This window comes from Hemiscyllium ocellatum, unplaced genomic scaffold (assembly GCF_020745735.1).
Source record: "Hemiscyllium ocellatum isolate sHemOce1 unplaced genomic scaffold, sHemOce1.pat.X.cur. scaffold_93_pat_ctg1, whole genome shotgun sequence".
NCBI classification, from domain to species: Eukaryota; Metazoa; Chordata; class Chondrichthyes; order Orectolobiformes; family Hemiscylliidae; genus Hemiscyllium; species Hemiscyllium ocellatum.
The window spans coordinates 2333110-2349251 of NW_026869319.1; positions in this window are offsets into that span (position 1 = coordinate 2333110).

Below are 16142 nucleotides of genomic sequence, written 5' to 3' on the forward strand. Positions count from 1 at the left end.
GTCGTGTATTCACCATCCCTCCTAACCTTCCTCGCTCTAATGCTGAATGTTCTGTACTCAGCAAAGGTCTCAGCTTTATCCCTCTGTGCCCCCACTTTAATGAATTTCAGGAACGACATAATGTTGAACTCCTCTTCTACCATCTTCTCCTCGGTGTCCATTTCTTTGGACAAGAGTCCACTCGCCATTCCATAGACCCTTCGCCCAGCTCCAACACTCTCCCTCCACCTGGATCCATTCCTCTGGCATTTACTTGAACTCAACATGTTCATTGAGAACTTTCCATGTGAGTTTAGTTGTCTTAAATTCACTGTATCCCCTCACCCTATCCAACCTATCACCCTCTGAACAGACTGCACGCTGTATGCTTCAATCAACCCTGACTATGTTATTCAGCCTGTGCCGATAAGGGTGCTGCTGCTGTAGTCTGGTGGACTCACCTCTACATTTCAGAGGCTGAGTGTCAGGTCTCAGATACCTCCACATTTCACCTGCTGGTCCATAACTCTACCATGGCACTTCAGGCTATTTTATTTACTAAATCTGACCACATTTCATCTGGAGATTCCCACTCACTGGCCCACACCTCCCCCCCCCCCCAGTCACCCCCACCTAACAGTCCCGAAGCTGACGGCCCTCTGATAGCAGAGTTCGCTTTTATCTCCTCCTGAAAATCCACAAACAGAACTGCCCATGCAGACACATTGCTTCAGCCTCCTCCTCCCATACAGAGGGGGTGCATGGATACATAGGTGGGCCCAAGTTATACCTGTTTCTTCATGGGGTACGTAGGTCATTCCATTTCCAGTGCTATTCCAGCCCCCATCCATAACTCTTTCTCCAATATGTAGATATTATCATCGCTGCTGCTCCTCTTTCTTGTCCAGAATTGGAAAAGTTCGTTGTTTCCAATTTGCACCGCTCCCTCACATTCACCTCTCTGCCTCTGACTCCTCCCTTCCTTGACTAGATATCTCTGCTTCTATTTCTGAGGATAGACCGGTCACTGATATCCAGTAATAACCGACCAACTCCCACAGCTACCTGGAGTATGCATCCTCGCACCCATTTCCTGCAAAGGCTCCATTCCATTCTCTCAGTTCCTCCGTCTCCACCACATTGCTTCTGATGATGTCAACTTCAAAAATGTGGCCTCTGATAAGTCCAGATTCTTCCTCAACCGAGAACTCCCCAGCACTGTTATTGACAGGGACCTCAACCAGTTCCGACCCAACTCCTGCACTTCTACCCTCAGCATCTTTCTTCCCTGCTGCAACAGCGTTAGAGTTTCCCTTATCCTTACCTACCATCCCACCAGCATTCACATGCAGAAGATCATCAGTCTGCATTCCCCCACCTCCAGCGAGATGCCAACATCAGACACATATTTGCCTCCTCTCCCCTTTCCGCCTTATGAAGTGACCATTTCCTCCAGGACACCCTGGTCCACTCTTTATTCACTGCCCACACCTCCCCCCCCCCCCCCCGACACACACACCACCTCCCCCAGCCCCCATCACAGGTACACTTCACTTTCCTCTGCTGAAGCTGTTACACTTTCCCATTTACCTCCTCCCTCGTCATTATCTAAGGTCCAAACATACCTTCCAGGTGAAGCAGCATCCTACCAATATTTCCCACAATCTGGTCTACTACATTCGCTGCTCACATTGTGATCTGCTCTACATTGGGGATACTAAAGGTAGACTGGGTGACCACTTCACTGAATATCCAAGCTGTACCTCTGCAAATGACCCTGAGTTTCCAGTTGCCTGCCAGTTTAATTCCCCATCCTGTTCCCTGGCCAGTATCTCTGCGTCAGGCTTGCTGCAGTGTTCCAGGACATTTCAACGCAAGCTGGAAGAACAACACCTCATTTTCCGCGTGTGGACCCTGCAGCCATTCAGACTCAAAATAGTGGTCAATAATTTTAGGGACTGAACTCCTCAATGCCCCCTACCCAGACACCAGGCCTAGTTCTCACGTGGCCTTCCATTACTCACCCCCTATTGTTAGCTATTAACAGTTTTCATGAACAGTTATTCAGCTTCTGCTGTATATTAATCAACATTTTCAGGGATGCCATCTGTTCTGAGGAAGGGCCACTGAATTAGAAACATTAATTCTGATTTCTCTGCACAGATGCTGCCGACCCTTTGCAGGAACTTCGGTTTTTGTTTCAACAATGTCTCACAATGTTTTTATATCACAATGCAATACATCATGGATATTTGGAGCTCTGTCAAACATAGGAACTTTGTAATTTCTCATTTGATGTCCATAAACTAATATTCGAGATTCAACTGAGATAGCAACTTTCCTTATATCGTTCAGATCAGTCAATTTGTCACAGTTCAGAAAGAAAAAGTAATCGATAGAGGGAAACTCAGCAGGTCTGGCACCCTCTGAGCAGGGATACACAGAATTAACATTTGATTTCAATATGACTTTTTCTGAACAGTGTCACATCATATTCGATATGTTAACTCTGTTTCTCTCTGCAGTTACTTCCTCACCTGTTGCACTTCTACCATCATTTTCTGTTTGTATTTCATGTTTCCGTATCCCTATATTTCATGTTTCTTGACAGGGATTCATGTTGAATTTGGTTATATATGGACAATGTAGTCCTTTCCTGTTCCTATTATAGTTGGTATGTCTGTGACACCTGTGCTACGGCCGAAATCTGTTTCTTCTTTAAGATTCAAAGGAAAAAAGAATATTTTTTTCTGATGATCCTGTAAATCTCAGGAACTCCACTTTGTTTGAAAAGACATTTTAGAGGCAGCTGAAATTTCATGAGATAATAGGAATAGATTATTTATGGTGGAGCACTCTGTGACCATGTTGAACAAACTTGTCTACCCTGTCTCCAAAGGTTTTGATTACATATCACAGAATTATTTACAGCAAACGTGAGGGGAACTCAACCCATTGTCTCTTCCAGCTTGGAATGACTATCTCTACTGTTAGTCTCCTGTATTGGCCCCATTGCCCTTCACATTTTGTTACGAGTGTCTGCTTTTTATTGTAAGTATCCTGCCAGATATGAACAATATGATAAATCTTAAACAAAAAGAAAATCAGAACTTAGAGGGCAAGCTCAGCAGGTCTGGCAGTATCAAAGTGAATGTTTCAGGCCCGGTGACCTTACTCGATCTGTATTCCCAATGATTAAATGGTGTGTATATAAAATATAGTTCACTTTATCACATTTAATATTATCCTTTTAGTTCACAATGTCATTCAGCATTGCATCACCCAAATGTTGGCTGTTTCCTTGTTATGCATTAGATTTAATTCTGTCTGTCAGAAAGAGGGATGATGACTGGGGAATATCTTTGTACTCCCCATGCAGTCTCCACAGGCACTGCTCCCATTCCGCCTTCTCTCCCACCCAATATCATTTTCACTCGAACCTGACTCATTAATTCATAAGTCTAAATGAATACATTCATTGTAATTATCCCTTTTAGTTTTGGACAGATGCCAAAATGCGAAAAAAAATACGGTTTAAAGCAAATAAAATTGCATTTAGAAGTCTGTCAATTTATATAAATAAATTACTGAAGTATATTACCTATGTAAGTTCCAAAGTTGCCTTATTAGAGCAGTGAGGGGAATAGTCAGAGAACTCCAAACTTCCTGTCTATGTTCATGGCGACTGTTCCCAGTGACAGTCTGTTCGCTGGCATTTGTTCCCGTGGAGGGGAGATCAGCACAGTAACAACATCCTGATTGTGATTGTTTTGGGGGTGGAGGGGAGAAGTGGAAGGATTTTTGGAAAGATGGTTAAACATAGTAATCGGACAACAGAGCAGAATCATGTAGCCTACAAAAAGAAAATATTTTTATTCTCTCTCACAACTGACTTCACCCAGCGATTGTGATGGGAGATGTGACCAATAGCCAGCAATGTCAACGTGTAGTCCAGTCCAGTTATATTGTGAACTGAATGTGCTGTATTGAAAGCAGGGGCTGTTTGCTCTGACTGTGATTGATGTCAATCTCCATGCAATGCAACTGTGTCACTGGAGGGTTTCCCTCTCCTGTTACTAAGAGGCTTCATTCAGGGCTCTACCACTGTAGTAACAGGTGCATCAGCTCCAACAGTAACTGAGATCAACAGCTGCATCGATCTGAATCTGAGAATAGCGGACTGGAACATTGCAACAATGGAGAGGAGGTTTTCCAAGAGTCTTTTCAAGATTTCACCCTCTTGGGGATTTCTACCATATCGGATATCAGCAGTGCTGATAATTATTCTGCATGGGATGGAGTGTGTGCTACTGACCTATTCTCGCTATTGTCGGTGTTCTCTACCTCTGTCTATTCATTAATCCCAGAAACAAGTTTGAACTTCAAATTTCTGTTATCTATATTTGTCAGAGAAAGAAACTATTGCCTTCAGTTTCAATTGCAGTCTCCATTCATTACCCATGAATGGCAGACCACTCCCTCACAAACATCTGCGAACAAAACTGTGCACAAACTCGAGATCCCTCTTTGCCCTGAACTGATTTATGTCTCCTGTTCTCTCTGTCACCAACCCTGTCCATTACCAGCTCCTAATATCCCCAATCTTCATCTCTGTGTCAGTGCTGTTGCTGAACAAACCATGGGCTGCACGTTGGTAAAATTCAGACTTAATGTTTCAAGCTCTCTTCTGACCAATTTTCCAATTACAAATATTTCAATCACAAAATTGCACTCGTCTCGAAAATTACTTCATGATTAGGACAATGTACGAATGTAGGAACGTTGCTGGATATAATTCAGAAGCTAAGCTTATTAAACGAAAGATATTGTTTCAAGTTATTTGTTTCAAGTCTGCAACAGCTGATGACAGAATTTAAATAAAAATGATAAGAATTGGAATAAAAGTGAATTTCACGAAAAACAAACAAAAGCAACATTTTGTCTGAAAACCTTCTTCTTTCACTGATCACCTTCGGTAAAGAAATCTAATGTTATTACCCGGTCTGGGCTAATTGTGACTTGAGACCCATGACAATGTGCTTAACTTTATATTGTCTTGTGGAATGGCCTCAGAGTCAGAGCAACTTGTGATGGTCACCAAATGCTGCCCTTGGCAGAGGTACCAACATCCGACGAAATAACAAAATTGAAGGTGAAATCAAATAAAGGAAGTAGCTGAATATGTGAACTTATAGAAAGGAATACAAAGAAACGGGCAGAAAGTGTTGGGAAACTTTCCTGAACTGAAAGCATCTGGAAAGGAGTGGGATTAATACAATTGACAGGGAAGTCTGCTTTGAAGGGGAGGAGGAATCAATAGAGAAAGAGAGATACAGAAGAAAAACAGCGAACAAAGAGAATGATGATCAGCTAGGCTGGAAATAAAATGTGAGACTCACCTGATTTATTTTTCGCCTTTCCCATCTTCTTGAATATTATGCCCATGTAAATACAGGTATCCCCCGCTTTTCAAAAGCTTGCTTTTCGCCACTTCCCTTTCTAAATGACTTACACAAGGACATTGTTTCACTAACCAAAATGTATCCGAACAGGATTTTCACTTTTATGAAGCAAGCCGAATTTTTTCCTATATAAATTAGTGCTCCTGCACTTTACACCATATCAGCTTGCCAACGGTTTCATAGGAACACACTGCTTACAAATAGTGAAGGAACCCTGTATATATCTAAGATCATGTTTAAAGCAATTTGATTCCATCTGTCTGTCCTCCCTCAGTATGGTCATCTTCTTATATCCCAAATTAGATATGGGTATCTCTGACTGGGGCAGCATGAGTTCATTTTTCCAGTTGCCCTTGAGAAGTTCTTGAGCCACTGCAGTCCACGTGTTTGATCTGATTTGGTTCCATTAATTTAGTCAAACGCACAATGCAAAGGTTTGTTTTTATTGTATTGCAGGCACATGATAGTAAACAAGTAAACAGAGATCACAGGGTCCTTGGACAGAGTGATGCATACAAGGTTACAGCTTCACAGGAGGTGTGCAAACTAAGATCGACATTAGAAAGATTAACATTATTTGAATAGTGAGAGATGTCAATTTGTCAGTCTAATAATGTTAGGGAAGGAAGTGTTCCTGAGCATGTTGGTCCATGTTTTCAAGCCTCTGTCTCTCCTCCCTGTTGGAAGAGGTGGTAGGAGATCATTACCAGTTTGTGAGAGAGATCTTTGATGTTGCCAGCCTTTCTGCGATAATGACAAGTATAAATGTTCGGAAGGTTGTCTTCCGTGATGGTCTGGACTGTGCACAATACCGTCTGTAGTATCTTTTGGTCCTAGGCAGAGCAGTTACTATGTCAGGTCATTATGCACCCGAATAGAATGCTTTGAGTTGCCAGTATGCAGAGCACTGGGAGGCGGGCGGTTTCAAAATAGTTAGATGTAACAATTGGCTGTTAACTGGATACCCACGTTCTGGTTGCTGTTTTGATAACAATTTAAATTTAACTGACAATTTTAAATTATGTCTTCTATACAAAAACCTTGTTGAGTGTATTGTATTAACAACATCGAACCAATGAGCCATCACCTGCTTCATACGAATAGAGAAGCCAACGAAGGAGAAAGAGACAGAAACAAAGGGAAGGAGAGAGAGAACACAGCGAGGGAAACAGATGGACAGTCAGTCAAAGAGAGAAAGGAAACAAAACAAGGAAACAAACAGTCACATGTGCAGGGAGAAGGGAATAGAATAGGTTCAGGGAAAGGAACAGCAGACAGGGAAAAGGAAAACACAGGGAAATAGGCAGTGTGAGAGAAACAGTGAGAGACAAAGGTCACAGGGAGCTGGGGATAGGGTCAAGGGGAGATGGGGAGATTGGGAGGACCTGGGGTGGAGGACCAGAGAGATCTGGGCGTGAGCACTGGAGGAAGATGGGGGTAGGGAGGTGAGGATTTATTTTGTGCTCCGCCAAGATATCCAGGCAGATCATGGATCAAGGTAAGCATGGATGTACTGAACAATGGCTGTAAAACATGTTTGAGAGGCATATACGTTACCCTGCACAGAGTGTGCGCTAGGCGAGGTCAATATGAACAACGTCAGCATTATCTGAGGTTAGAGAGTCCATTCATCGTTCTAATAACAGCTAGGAAGAAGCTGTTCCTGAACTTGCTGCTCTGTGTGTTCAAGCGTCTGTATCTTTTATCCTGATGGAAGAGGTTGTGGGAAATATTTACTGACATATGATGAGTCTTTGGTTAGAACAATGAACTCTCCAGTACAGGAACAGGCCATTCAGCGGTCCAAGCCTGAGCCGATCCAGATCCTCTATCTAATCCTGTCTTCTACTTTCTGAAGGTCTGTATCCCTATAATCCCTGCCCATTCATGTATATTTCCCAAAACATCTTAAATGGAGCAACACTGGTCACAGTTACACATTTTGAGAAACTCCCTTCCCCTACTACGCTCTGTCTCCTGTTGCCAAGCCAGTTTTTTATCCATGTAGCTAGCACACCCTGGACACCATGTGACTTCACTTTCCCCATAACCCGACAATGTGAAATCTTAGCAAATGTCTTCCTGTAGTCCATGTACATTACATCTACAGCCCCTCCCTCATCAATTAACTTTATCACTTCCTCAAATAATTCTATTAAGTTGGTAAGACAAGACCTTCACCACAATAAACCATGTTGCCTCTCACTGGTAAGACCATTTTCATCCAAATGAGAATAGATCCGATCCCTCAGTATCTTCTCTCGCAGCTTCCCCACCCCAGACGTCAAGCTAACTGGTCAATAATTAACTGGATTGTTCATGCTACCCTTCGTAAACAAGGGGATTAGAAACTTTCCAGTCCTCCGGGACCTCAGTTGTGTTCACGGATATTACAAAGATATCTGTTAAGGCCCAAGTTATTTCCTCTCTCCCTTCCCTCAGTAATCTTGGATAGATGTTGGCAGCCTTTCTGCGGCAACGAGCCGTGTAAATAGAGTCAATGGTTGGGAGATTGGAGTCCGTCATAGTCTGGGCTGTGAACACAATCTTCTGTAGTTTCTGATGGTCCTGGGCAGAGTGTTGCCGTATCAGGCCATTACGCACCCGGACAGGACGTTCACAATAGTGCATCTGTAGAAGTAGTGCATGCTAAATATCCTGAGCCAAGTGAGGAAGGAGTGACGTTTTTGAACCATCTTGACTGTCACACCTATGTGAGAAATCCAGGGTAGGCTGCCAGTTAACATCACTCCGAGGGACTTGACGCTCTGCACTGTCTCGACGGTTGATGTAGATAGGGGCTTGTTCCCCTCTTTTCGTTCTAAAGTCAATGATCAGTTCTTTACTTTTGCCGAATTTGAGAGGGAGGTGATTATCATTCCACCATGCCACCAAACCCACTATCTCCTTTCTGTGTTCAGACGCATCGTTGTTTAATATCCTTCCTGCTTTGGTGATGTCATCAGCGAACTTACAGTTGGCATTGCTTGGAATTTGGCAACACAGCCACGTGTGTATCGGAGTACAGTAGGTGCTGAGGATACAGCCGTGTTTGTACAGGGAGTACATAGGGGGCTGAGGGACACAGCCACGTGTGTACAGGGAGTACAGTAGAGTGCTGAGGACACAGCCGTTTGTGTACAGGGAGTACAGTAGGGGACTGAGGGACACAGCCGTGTGTGTACCGGAGTACAGTAGGGGACTGAAGGACACAGCCGGGTGTGTACAGGGAGTACAGTAGGGGGGTGAAGGATACAGACGTGTATGTACAAGGAGTACAGTAGGGGACTGAGGACACAGCCATGTGTGTACAGGGAGTGCAGTAGGGGTCTGAGGACACAGCCGTGTGTGTACAGGGAGTACAGTAGGAAACTGAGGACACAGCCACGTGTGTAACGGAGTACAGTAGGGGACTGAGGACACAGCCACGTGTGTACAGGGAGTACAGTAGGGGGCTGAGCGACACAGCCATGTGTGTACAGGGATTACAGTAGGTGTCTGACGACACAGTTGTGTGTGTCCTGGGAGTACAGTAGGGGACTGAGGGCACAGCCGTGTGTGTACCGGAGTAAAGTAGGGGACTAAGGACACAGCCACATGTGTACCCGAGTACAATAGGGCTGAGGGACACAGCCATGTGAGTACTGGTGTACAGTAGGGGACTGAGGACATAGCTGTGTGTGTAACAGAGTAGAGTAGGGGGCTGAGGACACAGCCGTGTGTGGACAGGGAGTACAGTACGGGGCTGAGGGCACAGCCATGTGTGTACAGGGAGTACAGTAGGGGGCTGAGGGACACAGCCGTGCGTGTACAGGGAGTACAGTAGGGGGCTGAGCGACACAGCCGTGTGTGTACAGAGAGTACAGTAGGGGGCTGAGCACACAGCCATGTGTGTACTGGGAGTACAGTGGGGGCTGAGGGGCACAGCCATGTGTGTACAGGGAGTACAGTAGGGGGCTGAGGGACACAGCCGTGTGTGTACAGGGAGTACAGTAGGGGGCTGAGCGACACAGCCATGTGTGTACAGGGATTACAGTAGGGGTCTGACGACACAGTTGTGTGTGTCCTGGGAGTACAGTAGGGGACTGAGGGCACAGCCGTGTGTGTACTGGAGTAAAGTAGGGGACTAAGGACACAGCCACATGTGTACCGGAGTACAATAGGGCTGAGGGACACAGCCATGTGAGTACTGGTGTACAGTAGGGGACTGAGGACATAGCCGTGCGTCTAACAGAGTAGAGTAGGGGGCTGAGGACACAGCCGTGTGTAGACAGGGAGTACAGTACGGGGCTGAGGACTCAGCCGTGTGTGTACAGGGAGTACAGTGGGGGGCTGAGGGACACAGCCGTGTGTGTACAGGGAGTACAGTGGGGGCTGAGGGCACAGCCGTGTGTGTACAGGGAGTACAGAAGGGGGCTGAGGGACACAGCCGTGTGTGTACAGGGAGTGCAGTAGGGGGCTGAGCGACACAGCCGTGTGTGTACAGAGAGTACAGTAGGGGGCTGAGCACACAGCCGTGTGTGTGCAGGGAGTACAGTGGGGGCTGAGGGCACAGCTGTGTGTATACAGAGAGTACATTTTGGGGCTGAGGGCACATCTCTTGGTGCACAGAGAGTACAGTCGGGGTGAGAACACAGCCGTGCGTGCACAGAGAATACGGTAGCTGGCTGAGGGTACAGCAGTCGGTATACAGGGAGTACAGTAGGGGGCTGAGGGACACAGCCGTGTTTGTACAGGGAGTACAGTAGGGGGCTGAGGGGCACAGCCGTGTGTGTACAGGGCGTACAGTAGGGGGCTGAGGACACAGCCCTGAGTGTACAGGGAGTACAGTAGGGGGCTGAGCGACACAGCCATGTGTGTACAGGGATTACAGTAGGTGTCTGACGACACAGTTGTGTGTGTCCTGGGAGTACAGTAGGGGACTGAGGGCACAGCCGTGTGTGTACCGGAGTAAAGTAGGGGACTAAGGACACAGCCACATGTGTACCCGAGTACAATAGGGCTGAGGGACACAGCCATGTGAGTACTGGTGTACAGTAGGGGACTGAGGACATAGCTGTGTGTGTAACAGAGTAGAGTAGGGGGCTGAGGACACAGCCGTGTGTGGACAGGGAGTACAGTACGGGGCTGAGGGCACAGCCATGTGTGTACAGGGAGTACAGTAGGGGGCTGAGGGACACAGCCGTGCGTGTACAGGGAGTACAGTAGGGGGCTGAGCGACACAGCCGTGTGTGTACAGAGAGTACAGTAGGGGGCTGAGCACACAGCCATGTGTGTACAGGGAGTACAGTGGGGGCTGAGGGGCACAGCCATGTGTGTACAGGGAGTACAGTAGGGGGCTGAGGGACACAGCCATGTGTGTACAGGGAGTACAGTAGGGGGCTGAGCGACACAGCCATGTGTGTACAGGGATTACAGTAGGGGTCTGACGACACAGTTGTGTGTGTCCTGGGAGTACAGTAGGGGACTGAGGGCACAGCCGTGTGTGTACTGGAGTAAAGTAGGGGACTAAGGACACAGCCACATGTGTACCGGAGAACAATAGGGCTGAGGGACACAGCCATGTGAGTACTGGTGTACAGTAGGGGACTGAGGACATAGCCGTGCGTCTAACAGAGTAGAGTAGGGGGCTGAGGACACAGCCGTGTGTAGACAGGGAGTACAGTACGGGGCTGAGGACTCAGCCGTGTGTGTACAGGGAGTACAGTGGGGGGCTGAGGGACACAGCCGTGTGTGTACAGGGAGTACAGTGGGGGCTGAGGGCCACAGCCGTGTGTGTACAGGGAGTGCAGTAGGGGGCTGAGTGACACAGCCGTGTGTGTACAGAGAGTACAGTAGGGGGCTGAGCACACAGCCGTGTGTGTGCAGGGAGTACAGTGGGGGGCTGAGGGCACAGCTGTGTGTATACAGAGAGTACAGTTTGGGGCTGAGGGCACATCTCTTGGTGCACAGAGAGTACAGTCGGGGTGAGAACACAGCCGTGCGTGCACAGAGAATACGGTAGCTGGCTGAGGGTACAGCAGTCGGTATACAGGGAGTACAGTAGGGGGCTGAGGGACACAGCCGCGTTTGTACAGGGAGTACAGTAGGGGGCTGAGGGGCACAGCCGTGTGTGTACAGGGCGTACAGTAGGGGGCTGAGGACACAGCCCTGAGTGTACAGGGAGTAGAGTAGGGGGCTGAGGACGCAGCCCTGTATGTACAGGGAGTACAGTAGCGAGCTGAGGGGCACAGCCGTGTTATGATGTTATGATTTGGAGATGCCTTGTGTTGTTTTGGAGTGTACAAAGTTAAAAATCACACAGCACCAGGTTATAGTCCAACAGGTTTAATTGGAAGCACAATGATGAAGGTTGATGTTGGTCTTCTTGAAGCAGGTTGAGACTTCAGCTTGTGGGAGGGAAAGGCTGAAATTGTATGTGAATACCTCTGCCAGTTGGTCTTCACAGGATCTGAGTGCTCAGCCTGGAACACTATCCAGGTCCTTCACTTTCCATGATTTGACCTGCAGGAAGACTGAACATGCCTGCAGCGGTGACAGCGGGCACAGGTACATCCGAGGCTTTCGGTGCAGGTTTCAGCCTGGCAGTCACACAAATATTCATCATAGACATCCCCTCGTCGACCTCCCTCCATCGTCATCAATACACAGTGACATGGTTGGTGTTAGCGCCACTCAGTTAGTGTTGAGACGGAGTGACATCAATAGACTGCGCCATAATGAAGTAAACTCACAACAAAAGGAGGTAGGGTGTGCTTCTACTGAGAGTCAGTGGTGCAGGGAGTGAAGACTTTACAGGTGTAATTCAAGTCAAGCCACTGCTTCAACCTGAATGGAGTCAAGTACCGAGACTGTTGTGCCTTGTAGATGGTGGACGGTTCTTAGGGAGCCAGGAAATGTATGAACAAACTGAACAAAGGACTTGAGGGCAGTTTTGCTAAATTTGCAGATGATATTGAGTAAGTGGGGAAGCTGCAGAAAGGCTTGAACAGTTTAGGACTGTGGGAAAACACGTGGCTGATGGAGCACAATATGGGAACGTGTGAGAATATGCACTTTGGTAGGCGTAAGAGGGGAGACACTATATTCTAATAGGATCCATTAAATCTGAAGCCCAAAAGGATTTTGAAGCACTCGTCCTCTCTTATGGTTAACGTGCATGTTCAGTTGGCAGTTAGAAAAGCAAAAGCAATGTTCGCATTCGTTTCAAGACAGCAAGAATGCAAGACGGTAGACATACTGCTGAGAATGTAATGGGCTATGGACAGACGACATTTGGCCAATTGTGATTGTTTTGGACACTCTCTCTGGAGAAAGATCTGCTGGTGTTGGAGGTGATCGATTCTGGGGATGACAGCTTGTCATATGAGCGGCGGTGTGTGCACTCGATGGAATTTAGAAGAATTGTGGGGTGTTGGGGGGTTCTGATTGAAACTAATGGATTACAGAAAAAAATGATGCAGTCTGTATGTAGAAGATATTTCCACTTTTCATAGAGATAATGACAAAAAGGCACAGTATCAGAGTGAAGGAATGGCTGAATGGCCTAAGTCTATTGCTATATCTCATGCCGTTTAGGTCATAGGGTCTATTATTCCGTATAGACTTGTAAATCTCTAACCTGCTCTTGTAACCTTTGTATTTGTATATTGATTTGACTTCACGTTCTGGTCAATGGTAACCCCTGTGATATGGACGGTGGGAGGATTCAGTGTCAGCGAGTGTTCCATTAATATTTTGAATATGAGCTGCTATCAGTGAGTCTCATCTGGCGGGAGAACATTCTCTCTATGATGATTGCCATTTTCTGTCTGGCATTTTCGAAGGATTGATCCTGTTACGCCAGTATTGTTGATTTAAACAGAACAGATACAATTTATCACACACTTAGCAACAATATGTCATCGAATACTGAACACTCATTAATAACAGAAAAGTCTAAAATGTTCAATATTAGAAACATCGCTTTCCTGTTCGTGTTCAAATCAGATAAGCTGTCCCATTGAGATGCTCAACTTGGAACAATTTTATAAAAGATTTTTTTTGGATGTGGGCATCGCTGGATGTGCCCAGCATTTCTTGCCCGTCCCCAGTTGCCCTTGAGAAGGTGGTGCTGAGCTGCCTTCTCCAACTGCTGTAACCTACCTGCTGTGCGGTGACCCACTAGTGACTAAAGAGGGAATTCCAGAGTTTTCACGCAGCAATAGTGAAGGAACGGCAATGCATATCCAAATCAGGATGTTGACTCGTTTGGAGGGGAATTGGAAGATGGTGCTGTTCGCAAAAGTCTACTGCCCTTGTCATTCCAGATGGAGTTGTTTAATCGTCCGCCACCATTTACGACCAGAATAGCAGGACTGCAGAGCTTAATTCTGATGCATTAGAAGTAGCTGTCTGAGGATCTTTGGGTATTTCTCCATTGTGTCTTGTAGATAGTGCACACTGCTGCTCCTGAGTGACCGTGGTGAAGGGAGTGAATGCTTGTGGATGTAGTGCAAATCAAATGGGCTGTATTGTACTGGATTGTGTCAAGCTTCTTTAGTGTTTTTGGGGCTGCACCTATTCAGGCAAGTGAGGATATTCCATCTCATTCCTGACTTGTGCCTTGTAGAGAGTGGACAAGCTATGGGTAGTCAGGAGGTGAGTTTCTCGTACAGTATTCCTAGTCTCTGATCTGCTGTTATATTCATGTGGCGCGTCCAGTTGAGTTTCTGGTCAATGAAAACCCCCAGAATATTGATAGTGGGGGAGATTAGTGAGGGTAATGCTGCTGAATACAAAGTGGTTATGATGTTTCTCAGTTATGACAGTCATTGTCTGAACTTATGTGGCGCAAATGTTACTTGGCCAGATACTTTTGCTTTGGGCATGGCCTGCTTCCGTATCTGAGCATTTGCGAATGGTGCTGGACATTGTGCAGTCATCATCGAATATCCCCACTTCTGACCTTATGATGGAAGGAAGGTCATTGTTGAAGCAGCTGAAGATGTTTGGACCTAGGACATTATCCTAAGGGACTACTGCGGAGATTTTCTGGAGCTGAGATGACTGACCTCCCACAACAATGATCATCTTCCTATCTGTCAGGTATGACTCCTATAACAGAGTGTTGGCCCGCGGTACCATTTTTGCTTGGGGTCCTTGAGGTCACAATTGGCAGAATGCAGCCTTAATGTCAACGGCTGGAATTCAGTTCCTTTTTCTATGTTTGAACCAAGTCTGAGACGAGTTCAGGAGCTGAGTGATCCTGACAAAATCCAAACTGGACGTCACTGAGCAGGTTAGATTTGAGCAGGTGCAGTTTGATAGCACTGTTTATGACACCTTCCGTGATTTTACTGATGATGGAGAGTAGACTGATAAGGCGGTATTAGGATGGGTAGAATTTGTCCTGCGTTTTATGTAGAGAACACACTTGAGCCGTTTTTCCCCATTGTCGGTTTGGAAACAGACTGGAACAGCTTGGCTAGGGGAGCGTGATGTTCTGGAGCACAAGTCTTCAGGACTATTGCTGGCATGTAATCAGGGCCTATAGTCGTTGCAGTATCCAGTGCCTTCAACCGTTTCTCGATATCGGTTAATCGAATTTGCTGAAGACTGCAATCTGTAATGATGGGGACCACCGGAGGAGGCCGAAATGGATCACCCACTCAAAACTTCTGACTGAAGATTGCAATGGAAGCTTCAGCCTTATATTTTGCACTGATGTGCTGCCCTCTTCCATCATTGAGGTTGGGTATATTTGTGGAGACTCCTGCTCCGGTGAGTTGTTTAATCGTCCAACACCATCCATGATCAGATTAGCAGGACTGCAGAGCTTAAATCTGATGCATTGATTCTGTGATCGCTAACCTCTGTCTGTCCCTTGCTGTTTATGCTATCTGGCACGCAGGTATTTCTGTTTGGAAGCTTCAGCAGATGAACATTTTATCTTTATATATTCCTGGTTCTGCTCCTGGAATGCCCTCCTGCATTCTCCATTGAACCAGGGTTAATTCTCTGGATTGATGGTAATGGTTGAGTGGGGGAATGCTGGGCCGTGATGTTACAGATTATGCTGGAGTACAGTTCTGCTTCTATTGATGGTCCACAGTGTCTTATGGACGGACAGTCTTGAGTTGCTAGATCTGCAAAAAGTTGTGCCATTTAGCACGGTGATAGTGCCACACAACACAATAGAGCTTATGGAGACAATAGACTTCGTCTCCACAAGGACGGTGTGGTGGTCACTTTTACCGGTACTGTCATGGACATATACATCTGCAGTTGGTAGATGAGTAAAGATGAGGTCAGGTATGTTTTTTTTACCCTCTCGTTCATTCCCTCACCAACTTCTAGTGTCCCAATCTAGTAGCTATGTCCTGAGGAGCCGACCAGCATGATCAGTCCTACTGTTGCCAAAACAGTAGGTGGCACGGTGGCACAGTGGTTAGCACTGCTGTCTCACAGCATCTGAGACCTGGGTTCAATTCCCGACTCAGGCGCCTGACTGTGTGGAGTTTGCACGTTCTCCACGTGCCTGCGTGGGTTTCCTCCCACAGCACAAAGATGTGCGTGTCAGGTGAATTGGCCATGCTAAATTGCCTGAGGTATTAGGTAAGGGGCAAATGTAGGGGTATGGGTGGGTTGCGCGTCAGTGTGGACTTGATGGGCCGAAGGGCCTGTTTCCACACTGTAAGTAATCTAATCTTAAAAAAAGCA